The sequence below is a fragment of the Manis pentadactyla genome, chromosome 4, assembly GCF_030020395.1.
Source record: "Manis pentadactyla isolate mManPen7 chromosome 4, mManPen7.hap1, whole genome shotgun sequence".
Classification (NCBI taxonomy): domain Eukaryota; kingdom Metazoa; phylum Chordata; class Mammalia; order Pholidota; family Manidae; genus Manis; species Manis pentadactyla.
Window position 1 is genome coordinate 175,164,347 of NC_080022.1, and position 19,375 is coordinate 175,183,721.

A 19,375-nucleotide genomic window follows, 5' to 3' on the forward strand; every position below is an offset into this window, starting at 1 on the left:
TATCTTTCCATGCCTTTCTATATGAAATTCTGTCTGCTTAGACTCCTCCGCTCTTCTGTTTTCTGGGCAAACTGCTCCTCAGCCTTCATGTCTCGGCCCTGATACTATCTTTTGAGTGAAGGTTTTGCTTACTCTCCTGGGTGGTCTTGGGCATGCCGTTTTCTATCTGTTCTCCCATTGCACCTGTTAAGTGTGAACATTGTAGTAGTTGTCACAGCATATTTTAATTATTTATATGCCTGTCTTATCTCTAGTCTATGAGCTCCTTGAAAGCAGGCACTGTGAATTTTCACCTTTTGTTTTCAGGTTCAGCATAGTTAGTACATGGTAGGTGTTCATTATCTACATACTGAATAAAGGTTGTTGATACTTATCTGAGTTATGCCTTTGAAACCTCATCTCTTATGGTGGAGTTAGAGGAAATTCAAGGCATCAGGAAGTATGTATAGGGAAATGTACATAACACACATCATCTAGAATATTAGAGTAACTTGTGGACCAAAATTGAAACTAATTCTAAAGATAAACAAAAGTTCTTTTTTTCCATATGAGGGGAGGAAGATTAGAAGGTTCTCTATGTGAACCTTAGCTGAACTATTTTTCGTTGTATATTACAGGGGTTGGTAAATGACAGCAATGGGCCAAATACACTCAAAAGTCTGTTTTTGTATGGCCTGTGAACTAACATTTTTAAGTGGTTGAAAAAAACATCAAAAGGAGAAGAATGCTTTGGAACATGTGAAAATTATAGGAGATTCAGTGGCCATAAAGAACGTTTTATTGGACTATAGCCATGCTCATTCATTTATATATTGGCTATACCTGTATTCTGGGTACAAGAGCAGAGTTAGGTAGTTGTGATGGAGACCATCTGACCCACAGAGCCTAAATATTTACTGTCTAGTCCTTTACAGATAAAGTTTACCAGTCCTTGATTTATTATATATCTTTGCCCATTAAATGTTTGTTAAATGTCATAAGTTGGAGATAGACCAACTATGTCTATTGAAGGCCTCTGCAGGGCATAATTGCTTCTGTCTGTTCACTGAGAAAAGATTGGCCACTTTGCCTTAGCAGTGATTTATCTGACAGGCTCCTATTGTACCTCCTCACAGCGCCCATATTTTGTCTAACTCTGAAGAAATTTCTGGCAAAGTGTATTCGATTATATTCCTTTTTCTTAGAAGAAGCATCCCAAGTGGAGAGGTTTGGAGGACTGCATATAAGAGAACATTTTTCTTTGTTTGCTTAGATCTCAACCTCTTATATATGTACTTTACATAAAAGCAGATCATTATTATATGAAAAAAAACCCTGATTTTGTATATTAGTGTGCTATACAGGCATATAGTAGTTTAGGTATATGAGTTGAATTAAATTAGTTACGTTGGGAAAATTGAGGGATTTTTATGTGGTCTGTTATAAACACATTAAATCATTCACTTAAATATTTATTGACTACTATGTATAAATAGTTTTATTACTATAGTCTTTCAGTTGAATGTGGGCATTTCATATTCTTCCTTAAATAGAAGTTAAAGTTGTAATCCAGAATTCTGTGCCCTAGATATTTATCCTACCTCTGTGCAAAATACAGTTTAAAAAAAAAATCATTAATATAGTTTGTCACTTCCCCAGTTTCACTGGTCAGTGTTGGTAAGTTTTACTGTTTTATTTAGGTGGCAAAGGTTTTATGAAAGGAAAACAGTCATTTATATATATTCCTTTTTATAAACATCAGCAAGTATTGTAGAGATAAAATTTAAAAAGAAAAATATATAAGTAATAATGATGGAAAACTTGTTATTCCAAACAGATAACTTTGGACCAGGTAGTCATGCTTATTTCTTTGTGTGTAATACCATGCTTGCATTATTTTATCTGATCACATCAGCCTAACATATCTGATTGTAGAGATTGACAACATGAAGAAATATGGCACCAGTTTTCTATTGCCACGAAAACCCCCTTTCTGAACCAATGGATCCAGCTTTATAAGTAGATTAGTTAATAAACTTGGAAATGGAAATGAGTATGTAGATGTTATGGTTTAATCATTGTAGGCATGAAGGAGCTGCCTCAGATCTCAGTAAATTCCCTCTGCCTAAGTGAAGGAGGTCCCTTCTTAGCCCTGTGTTCCTAATCTTGTGTTGCAGTGTCCCACAGTTTCTAGCTCTAGTTGCTGAAATTTGATAAGGCAAAGCTCATTGGGCTGTGGAAGCCTGGTGGGTATTTGTTGTACTCTAGAATTCTATTTCTGTTCAAATTCCCTGGAATCCTGTAGAGCTCCCTAAGATTGTGAATTAGGGTGAATGAAAGTAATTAGCTTTAGTAGACATGTGGGATGAAGATTTACTACCTACCCCAGTCCTGCTTCAGCATCAGAAAATCTTTGCTTTTCTTTTTAAGGGCTTTAAAGAGGAAGACAGACTTCCTTTGGAAGTTATTATTCAGACATTCCTATGTTATAGGATAACTAGGTAGTTGTTCAGTAAGAAGCTTTTGAAATTCTACAATCATGAGACCCCCTGTACACTAGAAAGAACATGAATTTGTGCATTTTTGAGTCATGAAAATAGGTTTGAGTTACTGCTCTATCATTTACTAGTGGTATGAGGGGGTTACTAGCTGTCTTGCAGAGTTTTGATAATGATGAAATAATTTCAGTGAAAATCCTTAGGACAATGTCTAGTACTTAATAAATGGTAATTGTTATTAGGCCTTGAAAAGTTTCCTGGATTTATCTTTTGTGAGGTGTGTTTCACATAGCGCCTCCCTACAGTTTACCAGCATTGTCAGGCCAGCTTGTCATCTTCCCTTGCTCTCCTTTTTAGCTTTGCAAGGCTGAAAACCCATGGTAATTTGGCTGATTTATTTTGTGTCCTGAAATTTTCTCTTATGAAAGATTTGAAGAAAGCTGGAAGAATGAGTTCTTGAATAACTATAAACCTAAAAATAAAAACTCTTAGGAGAGAGATGCCATTGGGCAGACTCCTAATATGCGTCTCTTTTTGGGCTATTTCCTTTTAAGCACCACAAACTTGATAAAAAATTAATTTTTAATCTCCACTGTGAAATAGCAGACCACAGCATTTCTTGAGACAATGAATTCTTTGGCAAATTTTTTTTTCAATTCCATCATGTACATGTTTTCAACTTTTACAGACATCTCTTATTTTTATGATTAACTGGAACTTTTCTGTGTGTGATAACTTTATTCCCCACCCTGCAACCCATCCTGCCTGTTAATAGCTTTTTGTGATTTTTCTTTTTTTAAAATTTGTGACAAATCAGTAAAGATGGTTGCGGTTTTTTTGTGATCTACTTCATAAAAAGGACTTGTCTATTTACAGTGTAAAATAATACAGTAGAAAAATTTGCCCCTTTTCTTCAAAATCTCATTTTTTCCCAAGCCTCAATTATTTTTGTAATGTTTTGCCCATTTCTTCTAATCTGTGTATCAAGTGTACAGTTATTCATTGAATGTTTTTCTTTAAATGGACTTGATTATCTTTTAGTTTTATCCTTAGTTGTCAAAATATCCATGAAGTGATAAGTTTGTGTTATATAAAATAAAAACTAGTTCATCCTGAAGACATCTTGCTTAATGCACTTGGGAAAGAACACTTAACATACAACTTTGGTTCCAGATTGTATTGTTTTGTATTTTTAAATAAATGAACTTTGTAATGATTCCTCTCCTTGCTTTAAATAATTTCTATTTTTTGTTTGAGGCTATATGAAATGTAGCCATTTATTAGCTGTCAACAAATATTATCACTGCTTACAATAGATAACAGTTGTCTTTCCCACAACCCCATTCTACCTTAAAAAAAATTATAGTAGTAATACAGTTTACAGTTGCTAAAATAAACCAGAGATGAATAAAAACGTTAGTATTTTCTTCTCCCCTCAGATCTCTTCCTTCTCCACTTTTTTTTTGCGGGGGGGTAGCCAACATTAACCAACACTATTTTCAACACATTTTTCTTTGCTCAAAAACAGAAGCATATATACACATAAATACAGGTTTTTTGTAACTTGTTTTATTAACTTAAGAATATATCATAGTTATCTCTCCAGTTTAGTAAATGGAAGCCTAATTAATTTTTAAAAGCTGAATAACATTCCATAGCACACTATACCATAATTTATTCTGTTCCCCAATTGATGGACATTAAGATTATTATTATTTTTTGCTACTATAAACATTAGTTCACTCTTACTCATGACTAGAGAAGCAAACATTCTAAATAAAATAGAAAACAAATCTAGTGGTGTTTTTAAAAAAGTACATCATAATCAAGTAGAGTTTATTCTAGAGTTTATTTAAGGCAAGTACAGTTAAATATTAACAATTTATTATATTAACAAATCACAAGATAAAAACTGTATGATTCTCTCTTTTGAGGTGAGTAGGGGGAATTTGTATTGTATTGTACAAAATGGCATAGGGAGATGCCCACCCATGTGGATGGCAGTCCAAGTTTTATACAGTTCTTTAATCCTTAAAGTTGATAGAAGCCTTTTCCTGAAGTCTTTGGAGGGACTTTGTGGGGACTGGGCCTTGGCTTTGACCTTAGTTTCATTCCTGGCCTTTGGTTGCCAAAGCCTGGTACCCCTGACAGGATGGAAATAAGCATACTTCTGGAGACTGGGATGGATAATATGTGTGACCCAGTCCAGTTTAGGGCGAGCGCCTTTTAAGATCTTGTCTGTGATTATTTTGGGCTTAATGAGCACGTTATTGGCCTCTGTACAGGTGCTCATTGCCTTGGAGATGTTGGTGTGAATCTTTTTGAGGCTTTTCTTGTTGGGCTTGTTAGCAAAACGTGCATTCCTTAGGATATAAATTTCTTGAAGGCATTTCTAGGACTGGTTATATATGGTATTATTCTTAGATTTGGCCATATCATGTACTACCACCACAACTCTGGGAGTGGTGGAGACTGGACAAAAGACACCCAGGACTATCTTAATACATGTCAGAAAAGCGTTTGATAAAATTTTGGAGTAATTTTCTCAGAGTGCAAGTGGCGTAATATCTGAATCCTTGCTTGAGTGAAGATGTCTTTCTTTTATTTTGATAAGGGAGTGATATTCTTGGCTGGATATAGTGTTCTTTCAGCTGGTGATCTTGCTTTCTATTTTAATAAGAATAAGAAAATAGAAACAATCTTCTACCACCTGCATCTTTACCAGTTATTGTAAGTTAACTGTCTTTTCCTCTATTGAATGCCATTCCCACCAGTTGTCCATTCAAGCCCAGCCTTTCTTATCTCCTTAAGTACATTCTTCCTGCAATTCTTCTGTTTTTCCTTTCCTGGATCACTGTCAACAGCATAGAAACATATTGTAATTTCTTTCATCTTAAAGAAACCCTCTCCTGACCTTCTCCTTCCACCTACTGCCCCATTTCTTTTCTCATTTGTACCAGTTATCTTTGTTCACCTTATACAACTCCCTCTGTTTTTTTATAGCTTTATTAAGGTATAATTTACACAGTACAATGTTCACCTGTTGTAAGAATACAATTCAGTCATTATTGGTAAATTTGTGGAGTTGTGCAGTCATCACCACAGTCCAGTTTTACAGTATTTCCATTACCCGCCCCCCAAATTCCCTTTTGCGTTTCAGTTTCTGATTCCAGCCCCAGTCCTAGGCAACCATGCATCTGCTTTGTTTCTATAGATTAATTAACAAATTAATTGAGTTAATTTTTGTGTGTGGTGTGAGGTAAGAATCTAAATTAATTTTTCTGCCTATGGATATCCAGCTGCCCCAGCACCATTTGTTGAAAAGATTATCCTTTCTTCCTCTGAATTGTCTTGGCACTAAAAAATCATTACCTGGGGTGTAAGAAAGGATTACCAACCTCCAGTGGCTGTCTCACCAACTGGAACTTCCTGTTAGGTCCCAAGGTAGTCTATAAGTCCATTGCTTGCTCCCAGCAGGACTCCACCCTCAGGCTAATGGAGATGCAGGCTCTCCCTACTTGCTTGCCGCTGAGACGGCTGTGATTGGCAATGCTGCTAATTGAGTCAGGCCTGGCTGTGGCAGCAAAGCTCGTTTTCATGGCCTGCCCCACCATGGTTGAACTATTGCTTGTTGAGTGCAGGTTTCTGGAGAATAAAAGTAGCCCCAGACAAAAATGTCAATAGGCTTATACTTTTCTTACTTGAAGTTAGGTAGTTTGCTTGAATAAACATTTCTTGGTTTGTTGTATGTCTTTTACTGAGTTCCAGGGTACTGAAAAGCCTTATCTACATTCTCTTTTGAACTCATTCCAACCGGGCTTCCCATCTCATCATTTCAATGAACTGCTTGTTATGGTCATCAGTGGCTTTCACATTGCTCCAATCTACTGTCATTTCTTAGCCTCTGTCTTGCTTGACCTATCAGCATGATTTGATACAATTGATTACTCTCTCTTCCTTGAAGCCATTTGCTTCCAAGATACCACTATCTCTTGGTTGGTCTTTGTCACTGGATACTCTATTTTAGTGAATTTCTTTCACTGATTCCTCCTCATCTTCACAACCAATAGAACTTGTAGTGCCCTAGGAATTTTCTCTCTCCTGAGGACATTACTTACCCTTCTGCCCTCTCAAGTGATGTCTCTCCCTTTTTTTCTTTCCAAAACCCTCATACCCCTGGATGTGGAGATAAAGTAGATAACCTCTTTATTCCCCTTTTCAGCATTCAAATCATTTTCCTCTCTTCCTTAAAATTCTCATTTTGAAACTCATGTCATCAGATTTTATTTACTACAACCCTCTTACTGCTGTTGGCTGTATCTCCTAGTTCATTCTCTACAATGACTACTGGGCTTACTACCTAGAGGTAGGCCAGACTTCACAAGGTAAAGGCACAGCCCTCCACATAACTACTCTCACTTCCCGGTGACAAACTTGGGGGTTTTCAGAGTCACTCTCACTTCTGACCAACTGGCTACAAGTTAAGGGGTTCCCACTGCTCCCTCACGTTTGACAGTTCACTAGAACAACTCATAGAACTCAGGAAAGTGCTATACTTATGGTTACAGTTTTACTGTAGCAAAAAGAATATAAAACAGAGGCAGCCAAAGAAGGAATGCATAGGGTGAGGTCTAGAAGATTCTCATGTGAAGCTTCTGGTGTCCACTCCCTCTCGAATCAGGACACATCGCCCTCCTGGCACATCAGTGTAACAGTACACACAGAGTATTGCTAACCAGGAAGCTCACCCAAACTGTGGTATCCAGGGTTTTTATTGGGATTTTATTATGTAGGAATGACTGACTGAATTATTGGCTACTGATTAAACTCAAGTGCCAGCCCTTTTCTCCTCCCTGGAGGTCAGTCTGATAGCACATGGCTGAAAGCCCTAACCCTCTAATTACATGGTTGGTCTCTTTGGTATAGCCAGTCTCCATCTTGAGTCATTTCATTAGCATAAACTATCACCCCACTTCCCCACCATGAGTTACCTCATTAGCATAAATTATCAGGGCCCACCTCAAGTAACAAAGACACTCCTATTACTCAGGACATTCCCAGGATTTAGAGATTTCCTCTCAGGAACTGAGAACAAGTCAGCCAAACTCTTTATTATACAGGATTCCCTCTAATTAACTTAAAAAAAAATCTCCCGGATCCATTTCCCATCCCCCAATCTATTTGGTCTATCTTTACTATAATGGAGCTCAATTCTTGGTAATTTCAACCATGTATATATATTTTTAACATCTTTTAGTTCTTTGAATCTCCTTCAGTGATCTTGTCTTCCGTCTTACCTAAATCATTCACTACCAGAGTCATAGCCTAGATCTTGACTAATAATTGCAACCTCTCCATAATTTCAGTTTCGTGCATCCCACACTGGCCACCACTTGCTTTAACCCTACTAGGACCTTTAATCCATAGAGTCACCATTTCACTGTCTGACCCTCTTGATAGCTTCGCTCCCTTCCTTACTCAGCTTAAATCAATCATAGTAATAATTCACCCTTGCACGTACCTTTAACACCAGTTCCTCTTCTTGATTCATTGCCCTTGCTGTACCAGAACCACGTTCCTAGTTATATCCAGCCTTCCACCTTTTCCATGCCTGCACCCATGAAGCTGAATGTGTTTAGTGAGAAACACACAACCTTGCTGGTTCCATTCTAAGTTCATGGCCACAGACTTCAAGTGAAACCCTAGTACTTCCAGGTAACTATGCTATATATTCTTAATCTAGGAGGTGGGAGAATGAATGGATGATTATTTCACACTCTTTTCTGTCACTTCACACTTCCAATACGTCTTTCCGTTCTTTTCTCAGCTAATGATTTTTCTTCCTACTTCACTGAAAAAGTTGAAGAGAACACCATAGAACCTCACTGTCACATCTACCCACTTACCAGCATTTACATCCGTATTCTGACAGTTACTGCAGAGCTGTTCGTACCTCTATCTAAAGGCAATTCCTCCATTTTTGCAGTAGGTCATATCCACTCTTGCCTACTCAAGAACACTGCTTCAACAATTCTCTCCTCTTTCATTTTTTCCTTTCTTTAGCTGATTCATTCTCATTGGTGTGCAACCATGTTAAAAATCTTTTTTCTTGAACCTCACTTCCCTCTCCAACTACCACCTGGTTTCTGTGTTCCATCTTACAGCAGACCCTTCAAGAGTTGTCTGTAATGCTCTCCCCAGTTTTTATCCTCCCACTCTTCTTTCAACTTTATATTTTGAAATGGAAACATACAAGAAAGTAGAAGAATGGTACAAAAGAAATTTTCTTCATTCAGATTCACCAGTTGTTAATATGTGCATTATTATTCTGCTGATGTATATATATTTTTTTCCTGAGTAATTTGAAAGTAGGTTGCAGTTACTATGTGTGTACATGTTTCCTAAGAACAAGGACATTCTCCTATGTCTCATACAATTGTCAAAATCAGATAATTTAACATTGATATAATACTATTATGTAATCCGCAGTCTGTGTTCACATTTTCTCTCTTTCCTTCAGTGTGTCTTTACAGCATTCTCCTCTCCCCCATCTCCCAGTCTTGGATTATTCCAGTATATGCATTGCATTTTGTTGTGGATTTGGTCTTTAATCTAGAGCAGTTTGTCCTCTCTTGTATTCTTGCCATTGACGCTTTTGAAGAGCACTGTTATTTTGCAGACTATACCTCACCTTGGTTTTTCTGTTCCCTTAGGTTTACATTTTGGGGACAGGAATACTACATAAATGATGTGTGTCCTTTCTTGTCAGGAGGCATATAATTCTGATTTGAGCCATTATTGGTAATGTTAACTTTGATCACTTGGTTAAGGTGATGTCCACTAGGTTTCTCCGTAAAATTACTATTTTCTTTTTGTAGTATGCATGTAATTTTTTGGAAGCTGTTTTGAAATTCCAGTAAATCTGTTACTTATAAAATTTACCTGCCCATTTTGGCATCATTAATAATTTTTACTACAATTATTACTAGGATGGTTACAGAATGATGATTCTCTAACTCAGCCATTTTGTCTATATTTATTAGTTGAAATTTAAACTAGAAAAACTCACTATTTTCTTTTCCTGAGTAGGATAAAACCCCTTTCTTCCCTGTTGTGTTTCTTTCCTATGACTCTCATAGGAACATTCCACTTCTGACAATTCTAGTCACCAAATGTCAGCAGGGGGAAGGTTCCCCACAGCAACAAGTAAGTCTCCAACACCAGCTGAGTGTTCTGCAGTTTACCTCAATTCTGACCCTGTCTGTCAAGACATAGCATCAGATCTTCATAGCTAAGGGCTCAGTCCCACAAAACTGCCTCCCTCCCCCTTCAGACACCAGTCGCAAATCCAGGTTGTCAGCCGTGCTCCTGACTGACCAGCTGTAGGTCAGTGGTTCCAATGACTCCTCAGGTTCAATTAATTCACTAGAGCAGTTCACAGAACTCAGGGAAGTACTCACATTTACCAAGATTCATTAATTTATAATAATATATTTACATTATTAAAGGATATGATAAAAGATACAGATCAACAGCCAGATGTAAGGGATACATTGGGCAAGGTCTGGGAGAGTCCTGAGCACAGGAGTTTAGAATTGGGGTGCAGCACCCTGCCAGTGTGGATGTGTTTGCCAGCCTGGAAACTTTCCAAATCCCACACTATTAGGTTTTTATGGAGGCTTCCTCATTTGGATGATCAGTTATTAACTCTGTTTCTAGACCCTCTTCCCTCTCTGGAGAATGGGGGTGAGGCTGAAAATTCCAAGCTTCTATTCATGGCTTGGCCTTTCTGGTGACCAGCCCCCATCCAGGGAGCCCCCACAGGAGCCCACCCAGAGTCACCTCATTAGAACAAAAGTTGCTCCTAGTGCTCTCATCACTTAGGAATTTATAAGGTTTTAGGAGCCCTGCGTAAGGAATGGAGTCAAAGACAAATATTAGAACTAGAGATGCTCCTGTGTTCCTATCACTTAGGAAATTATAAGGGTTTTAGGAGCTCTGTGCCAGAAATGGGGCAGATATACATATAATTTCACAACATTCTACTGTGGAAGAGCCAGCCAAAACTTTCTGCATCTGTTCCTTAATTAACACTATGAATTCATGGGTTCCTACTTATTTAGTGAGTTATGCTCCATTTCTGCCATTTGTTTTGATGCTCAAATTGTTACTGGTTTGCCCAGAGCTGGCTGCTTCAGGCCAGACCCTTGTCAAATGCCCATGATGATTATTTTGAGCACTTCCTTACTTTTGGGAACAACATGATATTCCAGGCTCGTATTTTTCTTTCCTACCCCAGCAGCGGAATCAGACATTTCTCTGTGGAGCCTTGGATTCTTTTTCATTTTCCTTTTCATTGAGATATGATTTACAAGAACTCAAATGCAAAAATATTAATGTTCAATTTAGTGAGTTTTAATAGTTGTATCATCTGTGTAATACATCTGTGTAAAAACCACAAACAAGATACAGAACATTTCTATCATCTCTTCAGAAAGTTGATTCATGCCTGTCTCTATCCAGTCCTTCTTTCCCTCAACAAGAGGCAGCCTTTTCTAAAACTTGTACTATCATAAATTCATTTTGTTTATTCTTCTGCTTCATATCCATGGAGTCATACATTGAGTAATTTTTGGTTTGGCTTCTGTATCAGTCTGAGTCCATTCATGAGAGAGAAACTACATAATGATTTGAACCACGAACATTTTTAATATAAAGAATTGTTAACTCTAACAAGGAAATGGAGTAATGAGGGATTGGCTAATAAGTAAAGAATGTAGGAAGAGCCTATGTATGGAGAAGCCACTACTCCTTGACCAAGATAGAGTATTCAAGGAAGATTGCCGCCCTTACCCCCAGCTGACTTTCAGACTTTGTTGGAAAGCACAAGGCCACGACTTACTGAATAGCAAAGAAACTGCTTGCATGCCATACTGGTAGAACTTTTTGGAAATTTGCCTCACCAAGGAAAGCTATACAAGGAGAAGAGTCTCACCAAAGGTACTCCATTATTAAACTACCTGTGGGAGAATGCTGGGGGAAAGTGCTGTTTCCTGGGTACTCCTGGTCACCATGTAGTCCAGGAGCAGATCACTGGAGAAGCTGCCTGTGCTGCAGGTACTGGAGAAACCATGCACTCTGTAGGAGCCTACTGAGCAAGCACACTGGAATCCAGAAACAAACCTTTTTCCTCCTGTAAAGTCTCTCCAGGGACTTCTACTGGCAAAGCTTAACATTGTGCCAGTTGGCAAAGCAAGCACTTTTTTAAAGGTTCATATCCATTTGCACAGAGCAGGCAAAAAAGGATGAATTTGTAGCTGAGAGCCAAAAAGTTGATTATTAGTGCAGGTTGCATTTTCTTCTTTGAAATCTCCTAAGTTTTGATTGTATGCTAAGCATTTTGCATAAAAGAATGGTAAACTGAGGTAAATACTATTTGCCTTTAGAGAAGGGCATGTTACTACTTAATGTCCAGTAGTAGATTGGGAAGCTGAGTCAATCTGATTTATATTTCACCCATGACTGGATTTGTTGTGGCTCAGTTTATTTCAGGTCACCATTGGTTTCAAATATATTGAGGGTGGTGTCAGGATTTTTTTGTCAGGAGGGTCTGGTATCTTAGCATTGGCAAGTTTTCAGAGAGATCTCTGTACTTTACAACTGAGTTCCGGTGTTTTAAATTTAGGAAAATTATGAATATTTCTCTCTGGCTTACAGCTTGGCTGCCAAATGTTTTTGGTTTATCCTTCCTGTGTTTATTTTTCCCCAAACTTAGCATATATATGTATATTTTATTTCCTCTTATGAGAAGGTAGCATGCTATAATACTATTTTGAATTTTGCTTTTTTATCAAAATCATTTATATTAATTTATAGAGGTCATTAATTTTTTTTACAGTTACATGTAATACTCCATAGTGTATATGTGCCATGGTTTATTTAGTTAATCTCCTGTGTTTGGATATTTACATGGCTTCCAATATGTTGCAGTAAAAAAATAGTAATCTAATTAATAGTCTTTTGTGTATGTATTTTCATATCATTGGAGTACATTCTCTCTTGAACTCCTTCCAAACACTTCAGTGACCTCCAGTTGCTTAATAGCGATAGTTAATTCTGAGTCCTCATGTCATATGAACTCAGTCTGTACTCATTCCCTTGATAATCTCATTTAGTCTTTTGTCTTTATTTACTATCTATATGTTGATAAGTCTCAGATAAATGTATCCAATCCAGATTTCTTTCTCAAATTCCAGATTCTTATATTCAACTGTTTATTCAATATTTCTACTTGGATGTCTGATACTTGAAGTACTTTTTCCCAGAATTGAGCTTCCCACCCCACTATTCCTTTCCCTTTCCCCCATATCTATTCTACTTGCAGTCTTTTCCGTCTTGTTGATGGCAGCTCCATTATTTTATCTGTTCAGAACATTGGGGTCATCCTGTTTTTTCTCTTTCACTCCCCATATCTAATCTGTCAGAAGATCTGTTGGCTATATCTTTGAAACACACCTAGAATCTGACCACTACTGACCACTTCCACCCAGGTCTGAGCTACGAACATCACTTATCTGGATTACTATAAATTACTATAACCAGTAATCCAATTAGGAGTAACTGGCTTGCTTCTAAAGTTTCTTTTCAATACAGCAACTAGAGTGTTCTTTTTCTGCCCTATGACTTCCCATCTTACTGAGAATAAATACTAAAGTTTCTACAACAGCCAATAATAAGGGCTTACACACTGTGGTTCAAGTCATTTTTTCTTTCATCTCATCTACATCCCTAACCTTTCCCCCTGCCTCCTTATCCACTCTACAGTAGCAACACAGGTCTTGGTGTTCCTTGAACAAGCTAAGCATGGTTCTGCTTATGACCTTTGCTTTTACCGTTTCTTCTTTCTGTAATTTTCTTTCCCCAGGTATCTGCATAGGTTACTTGATCATCTTTAGGTTTTTGTTTCACCTGTTTCCAACTGCAACACTTCAGCCTCCCTTTCCCTCAACCCCCAATATTTCTGTCCTCCTCCCCTGCCCTTTTCTTTTCCTATAGGTGGCATCTCTTTTGACATACTATGTTTTACTTATTTATGTAAATATTTCTGTAGACTCTAAGCTCACTAAAGGCAGGGATTGCTGACTGGTTCCTTGCAGTATTCTCAGTACTTAGAATAGTGTTTGGCACATAGTAGATAATGCTTGTTGACTGTTGAATGAGTTGAATAAATGAATTAGTCCTATCTGGAAATTGGAGCTCTTTAAGTCTTAAGGCTTAAATATTTTTTTTCAGCTTACAGCAGTAGTTCTCAAAACTGTAGCATGCCTTATAATCAGTCGGAAGGAAAAACTAAAATTTCAGTTACTGTAGTGGTACATCCAGAACAATTGTTTTACATGTCATGAATGCATGTGAAGACTATCAGAAAAATTGGTAGGAAAAATAGGATTTTAATACATATTGTAGGACAATGAGAAGAAAAGGGACAATAATAAGAAGGAAGACTGGGATAATTTGTAGGGGAAAAGATTTAAAGGTGATAATAAAAAAGCTTGCTTAGGTGGCAGGAAGGAATTAGGCAGGATACAGGTGAGTAGGCTTAAAGCTGTGGGTGTGTTAACTTAATTTAAAGTTGTGTCTCTTTTTTTTTTATCCTTAATTTTATTTTCTGAGTCTCTCCTGAACTATCCTCCCCCTTTCTCTGCCCTTCTTTCTGATTGTCATATTACCTGTCTGTTCTGACTACTTTGGTTCATAGTATATTCTATACTCTTCTATACTCTGATCTTGGTATCTTGGTAGTATACTCCTTTGACTCAATCATTTCATAATTTACTTCATTATTTTAAGGTAAGTGTTCTGTTATTTTTTTAAAAAACTATACTTCCTCTTAATCTTTATCTGTTACTAACTCTCTTTAAATTTTTACTTTATCGAAACAGAATCTTAGAGTTGTGTTTACTTCTGCTTCCTCTGGTTTTATTTGGACCTTTATTTTCCATCTAATATCTAACAGCTGTCTCAAATTCACATAGTTCATTCCATGGCATTTAGGGCTTGCACACTGTATTTGTGGGCATGCTGTAAATATTAGTGAATGCACTTAAATAGAATTTTCAACCAATTGCATATTTTTCTTTACCTCATCAAGGACACCTTTCTTGATTAAAGCTATTCATTCTTTGATCCTCTACTGATAGAATTTTTATCTTAACGAATACATTATAATGCTCCATTTTTAAATAACTGGCTTGTGTGTGTGTGTGTGTGTATGTTAGTTGGCGTCTCACTGTTTCATTGCTTTACTGATGAATAATTTAACACTACTAATGAATAATTTAACACATTCTGTTAAATGAGAAGTTTTGTGGAATAATTGCCTTTACTGATCTTCTGGGTGTTGGATTCTTTTCCTAGGTGTTTTTACATACTATGCTAGGATTGTGTTCAGCTGCGTGTAACAGAAACTCAAGTACAGTAGCTTAGTCAAATAGGATCTGTTTTTGTTTGTGTTTTTTGTTTTTCAGGTAACTGGAAATGTGGGTGCAGGCAGTCCAGGGGTTATAGTAGTTCTACAGTGACATCAGGGAATCAGGCTTCTTGTATGTTTTTCTGCTATCCTTGAAGGGTGGCTTTGCCTTATAGTTTGCAAGATGGCTATTTGCTCCCTAGACATCTTAGCTTTTTATAAGCAAAACAGTGGTTTTCCTTCAGTTGTTGCTAATAGCCTTACAGTTTCATCTCACTGGTCATAACTGGGTCACATCACCAACACAGGATGCAGGGGATTCTGGGAAGCTTGTATTTAAGCACATTACTACCTTATTCAAAATAGATACTCTGTTAATAAGAAAGAGTGAGTAGGCAACTTCATCAGTTGGTAGATGGTATGCAAGTCATGCATCTCTATTCCTTAACACAGCCTTGTGAGTTACATGATGTCATGTTCGTTGCAGAAGAGAAATGGAGGCTCAGAGAGGCTGAGTAATTTGTTCAGAGAGTCAAATGGTTAGTAATCGATAGAGCCAGGATATGAATATAGGTAAATCTTTATTCAAAGACCATACTCTGTATTATATTACATGACCTCCTTATACTGTCCACTTAGCAGTCTTAATTTGAGTAAAGATTTTGTATAAATAGTATTTAAGATGTTTTAATAAAATGTGATGCTCTTTTAGACTAGTTTATTGGTTTTTAAAAATTATAGCGATTATCCGAGGGTTCCTGATGGTTGAACTTTTGGATACGTAAAAATGATGTGGTTTTTGTATCAGAATAAAGATAAACTGTGAATGCTGTGCACAGCTTTGTTGAGATCTGTTCAGATAGAGAATTATCAAGCATCTTATAAGGATTGTGGCTGACTCTTCAAATTAAACCAGATAAAATAATACTTGTTTAATGGCTTGGGAACTCTCACAAAGCAGATCATTTCATGTTTCTTTTACAGAGTTCATTAGTATTCTGTGATTTATAATCATCATATGCCTAAATACTAATATTCCTTTGCATGTCTGACCAAAAACTCCTAATGTATCAAATCATAAAATGTCACCAGTTTTGATATTCGGTAAATATTTTTATTAATAATAAATTTATTCTCAGATTAGGAAAATACATTCCATTTTACCTTATATCCTTTAATTTTTTTATTTGCGAATACTGGTATTTCATGTACTTGTTTGGGCCATGTATTTTTTCTTTGTAGTCTTAGTGATAACTACTCATTAAAACATATTTGTGTAGCTTCCTTATAAGCATTTCAAAGAGCTTACAATAAAATATACAGAGGTGGAGATACTACAAGGTGAAATTATTACTTACATTGGAAGAAAAGACTAAGTGCTCTTCTCTCCTCCTTTCCCTACTTGCCAGGGTTCAAATCCTGTGGATCCCAGTGATCATAGTTCATTGGAGAAGAAAGTTTTCATTAAAGAATTGTGGGAATTTTCTCATGTATCCCAGTGGGTAACTTTGAATGTCAGAATAATTAAACTTATCCTTTCAGAAAGTATTTATTGCATTTTACATACCAGACAATGAGCAGCATGCTAAGATACAAAGATTAATAATGTAAGGAAAAACAGCATCTCATAGTACAGAGGGAGGATGTGATTTTGGAGTCTTGACAAGTTCACTTTCTGACTTATTTGCTAGGTGTATGATTTGTGGGAAGTTATTTGATCCCTTGAAGCCTCTTTCCTCATCTGTAAAAGACTCATTTCATAGGATTTTTGGGTTATATGATAAAACAAATGAATGCATCGTGCATTCCATTAGTGCAGTTTCTGGCATACAGTAAGCATTTCAGTAACTATTATCTGCTAGTATGATGATAATGAAGATTGGTAGGGAGTAAATACACAGTCCAGTGAAGAGAAAGTAAGTTTTTTGTGGAGGAAGGGCCGGAGACAAAAATGTGCAAACAAGAGAAGTAACATGATTAAAAAAGCATGTTAGGAAGATTTATATCCTTCACAGTTTTTATGGTCAGTGTAATACATCTCTACTAAGCACAGTCTTTTGATTCACCTATGCTGTTTTCTGCTTGGTGAGAGTAATTTCATGCGAGATAAGAGTCAAGTATCTGGGGAATCAGATCACTTTGTTCTGAGGGTATCTTAGACAGGACCTGCTTTTTTGCTCTAATTACTTTTTTGCAGATTTTCTGCACTTAAGCTCTACTCATACTACAATGTAGTTTTCTCTGTATGTTGAGAATAGCAGTGGTTTTCATGTGTAAGCATGAATTTTGAAACAGTTAGTATACAGTGGGATATATTAAGGTATAGTGACAATGTTTTGGGTTATAACCCAAAACAGGCAATCAGGAATTTAGAGGAAAATAAGGAAGGGAGATACACAGTTTTCATGGTATACAATTAGGGGTGCATAATTAGGGCAAAAAAAATAAGATGATCCTCATTGAGTATGATTTCCAAATCCATCACTCAGGCCCAGCTCTAAAGTTTCTTTCAGAAAACAAAACCTGCACCAGCTCCAGTTCTTCTGCATGCCTGGGACCTGAGCACAGAGAGGGAAGGAAGCGTGACTAACATTCAGGTTCTTTTAGGATGGGGAAAAGCCATGATTTTCGTGTGAACTTTTCCCTTTATCTCAGAGAAGCTATGAGAAATTATTTTACTTACACAGAAGTCTGCCTGCAGGAAGGTCACATTTTTAAAAAGTAGCCAGCCAGTGTAAAGCATGTTATAAATCAAGAACTAAGGAGTTCAGAAAAGTGATGATCAGAAGGTATGGTAAAAACTGATGATGTTTTATATCCCCAATTAATACTGATTTTCATTTAATACTTTAATGCCTATTGATTGCTTAGTCAGTGCCAGACTGTGCTAAGCACTTTACTTGCTTTAGTGCCCTTAATTTGCACAACAAATGAATGGAAAGATACTTTTGTTTTTAGCCTCAATTTACATAAGAGGAAACTGAAGCTTTGAAAGGCTGTTGGGTCACACAAAACTAGTAAGTGGCAATGGAGAATGTCCCCAGAACCCCAGTTCTTACCGTTACACTAATACAAGTAACTATCTTATTTGCTTGGTATGAAAAGGGGGTCAAATCTGACAGTGATGGTGATTCAAGGTAGACATTGAGAAACTTAACAACTCACATGTTAAAACCCTTCTGACATTCAGCATCCGCAAGCAAATCTCAGCAGGTCTTTTTCAAGGTACTCTATTTACAGTAGTATTTATTTCTTAGCCATTTAATATATGTAAAATTATGCTACTGTTTTTTAAAAGATTCTTCCATATTTTGTTTTTCTTATGCATCACTGATGCAGTTTGGAGTGCTGTGCTCCTCACTCCCATTTTTTCCGTATGCCCTCTGGCTTATATTGTGTGATTTCACATAGAATTTTAAGGTGGGTTTCTCTGTTCTGCAAGTCTGCTATTTTTATAGTTTAGGATTTTAATGTTTTCTATTTATACTTTTAATACACCTAGAATTTATTTTTACATGTAGGTAAAAGTGAGAAACTATCTATCCACCTGCTTTTTTTCTTTAATAACTAGCCACTTCACCCATCATTTACTGAATCCTCTTCCTCCCTTGCTCCTGCCACAATTTGGCATTTTCTTTGGACTCTGTACTTATATCAATAACTATTTTAATTATTAATGCTTTATATCAATTGAAGCTATATTTATGGATATCTAATGGAGATTAAAAGAATGTATTTGTATAGATGGATTTTTCTTCATAGTTATAAGTTCTATTAGCATTTTGGTACTAAGAATGTTCAACTTTGACAGTTGGTGTCTTGCATAAACTGCCCTAGAAGCCATACTTAGGTCTAATAACCATGCTTATAAAAATAATGATTTTGTGATTATATTTTTTAAATAGGCGACATGATGACAGGATGTCACTTACACTTTTTTCTTTAAGTATTTTTAACCCCTAAAAAAATTACATCAGTAAACTAGCAGAATATTTTAATTCACTAGGACTATCTTCACCCACTGTCCAAAGGTGGGTAGACAAGCATCTGTAGCTTTTTGTACTATCCTGCATTTTATGAATATCCCTATCACTGAAATTGTGCATTATTTGAAGCCATTAATAGGGTCTTCTCCTCCCCTGTAAATCAGGCTGTAAGTTTCTTGAGGATAGTGCATTGTTGTTATTTATCCTCAGCACCCAGCATGGGGCTGGGCACCTGGTAGGCACTGAAATGTTTGTATACTTAAACCTGTAAGTAATCTCTCCCATTATACTTTGTTTTCTCTTGTGCTACCTTGGCACTTTCTAGCTTAAATTGTACATGTGTTAGCTTTTCCTTAACTTTCATTACCAGACTGAATGGTGCTCCTTTGGGGCAGGAACTGTTACTAACCTTCTAAAAAATTTCCTCCAGTACCTGTTCAAGG

General features: G+C 36.7%; 1 protein-coding gene across 9 annotated transcripts in view; it reads left to right on the top strand.

Moving 5' to 3' along the window:
• Positions 1 to 19,375, top strand: part of TANC2 (tetratricopeptide repeat, ankyrin repeat and coiled-coil containing 2) — a 376,540-nt gene that overhangs the window by 5,960 nt on the left and 351,205 nt on the right. The window lies entirely within an intron of this gene.